At 55.3% G+C, this 2,378-nt stretch overlaps 1 non-coding gene across 1 annotated transcript; it reads left to right on the plus strand.

Moving 5' to 3' along the window:
• The first annotated feature begins 203 nt into the window (after nucleotides 1–203).
• Nucleotides 204–275, plus strand: TRNAQ-CUG (transfer RNA glutamine (anticodon CUG)). The gene has a single exon. It is a non-coding gene; the product is annotated as a tRNA-Gln (tRNA).
• The last annotated feature ends 2,103 nt before the right edge of the window (nucleotides 276–2,378 follow it).

Genomic DNA, 2,378 nt, shown 5'->3' on the forward strand with positions numbered 1-2,378 from the left:
GTCTTGTAAGAAAGGGCATGCCCAGGCTTGCGCAAAGAGCTCTGCCAGTCCCCTGAAAGGCCCAGTGAGCAGAGAGTGCCCTGTGGCCCCAGAGGAAGGCTGCACTTGGTGGTGGTGAGGGAGATGGAGAGACTGTCAGGCTCAGCCAGGAGCATAGGGCTCAGCGAGGGTGGCCAGAGAGGAAAGACAGCAGGTGTCTAGGAGGTCCCATGGTGTAATGGTGAGCACTCTGGACTCTGAATCCAGTGATCTGAGTTCAAATCTCAGTGGGACCTTGACCTTTTGGCTCCCTCAGGGCTTTCCTCAGCATGCTTACACCTTAAGAGCCTAGCTGTTGAGTCAATTGTTTAATGCACTCTGATCATCCTTCCTTTCCTGTGCTCCCAGCCCTGGGACTGACATCAGCGCCCCTTCTCCTGCCCTGTGCCCACCACACCTCTGCAGCTATCCTGAGCACTGGCCCCTGCCCCCTCTCTGCTCCCTTGTTCTTGATGGCTGCTCCTGGATGAGGGGATCCAGCGGCGGCTCAGCAAATCAAACAACAGCTGAGGTGGAGATCATGCAGTCCAAGTCTGGCTCAAAGCAGAGTCAAGTAGAGGAGGCTATTGAGCACCTTGTCTGGTTGGATGTTGGACATCTCCGAAGATGGAGACTTACAACATTCCCTGGGCAACCCTTTCCCATGTGGGACAACAGCAAATCGGGGCAACTGTGTGGGGCATTACTTTCATTTCCACTCCCTCCATTGCTTCTTGCTCTCTCCATTTCTCTGAGGCTTTTCTGTCCCTCTTTTGCCTGCTTGTTTATTTTTGATCCTGTGGTATCACTTCAAGGGAGCTCTACCCACAACTAGCAGTGCTCCATGCTTGGGGTTATAGTTGATGCCATGGGAGAGGGCAGGATCTCCCTCTTCCTTGCAGAGCACGTGGCTAACTGAGGGAGGACGAGAACAAACCACCACGAGTCTCCAGTTATGCTGCACAAAGTCTTTAATGAGAAGGAGGAAATGCAGTGGCACAGGACAGAGACCAAGAAACACGTCTGCAGGATTCCGGGAGGCACAGAGAATGGCCCATTTCCCAACAACAAGCTCCACGCAAGGTGTTTGCCTTTCCAGTTTCCTGCTAGCAATCCCAGCCCACCAAGAATCGTTCGAACTCCAGCACCCACCTCCCATCAGTGGGATGTTCAGCAAAGCAGAAGAGAATGAGCCCTTTCTCGAGGAGCTCAGAGCAAGGCAGAGCCAGAGGAGACACAGCAAGGCCTGCCATGCAGCGAGGAGTAATGGGCACAGGTCCCTGCTGCCAGCTGGGATGAGGACACCCAGCCCGTCTGCAAGCCGTGGCCATGCTCCTGCTGCTGCAGGGTCCCCGTCTTCCTTCCTGCTCCAAAGGGGCTGATCCGCCGGCTTCAGCAGTTCAGACTGCAGTGGGGAGGAGGCAGACACAGCCCTGAGCCCCCCAGGCCAAGGGAGCCCCCAGAAGAGATTGGAACCCCCCCAGCGCTGAGGGAGCTCCCAACAGCAGCTGACAGAGAGGATCCCACGGCTGTGCTCTGAGGGAAAGAGGTGAGGATGGGGCCTGGCAGGGTCACCACCACCGGGGAGGCCTGGATGGCCACCGACGAGTCAGCGCAGCGGACGACACAGGGCTCACTGCAGCTGCTTGCGAGTGGGGTTGGGCCGGAGGCGCCGCAGGGGCGTGGGAGACAGGGTCTGAAGCAAGACATCTCTCGGTGAGGGAGGCAAAGCTGAAACACAGAGCACAGAGGAAACACGGACCCCAACGTCAGCCTGTCTATCGTTTAGGGGAGACATGGAGCGGACTCAGGCTTACCTCGTTCCTGGAGGAAAGGGAGGCAAGAGAGGAGGATGCAGGGCCTGGAGCAGTGCAGGCTTTTATGCTGTGTCCTGAGCCCTGTTGGGCCACAAACATTCCTTGCTCATGAAACATCTGAACACCTCGTAGTTGCTGCTTGCTGAGGCCTTCCTGGTGATTAAGCCTCTGCCTCTTTCATCAGAACTGTTGTGCTCCCACTTCATACCATCTAGAATCACAGAATGAATCATAGAATGGTTTTGGGGTGGAAGGGACCTTAAAGATGATCTACTTCCAACCCCCCTGCCATGGGCAGGGATACTTTCCACTGGCTCAGGTTGCTCAAAGCCCCAACCAACCTGGCTTTGAATACTACCAGGGAGGGGGCATCCACAACTTCTCTCAACGACCTGTTCCAGTGTCTCACCCCCCTCATACGAAAGAATTTCTTCCTCATATCTAATCTAAATCTACCCTCTCTCAGTTTAAAGCCATTACTCCTTGTCTTATCACTACACTCTCCCTCCTCATATTTCCTGAAGGTATCTCGGGAGCCTTCTC

Source organism: Calonectris borealis, chromosome 11, assembly GCF_964195595.1.
Source record: "Calonectris borealis chromosome 11, bCalBor7.hap1.2, whole genome shotgun sequence".
NCBI lineage: Eukaryota > Metazoa > Chordata > Aves > Procellariiformes > Procellariidae > Calonectris > Calonectris borealis.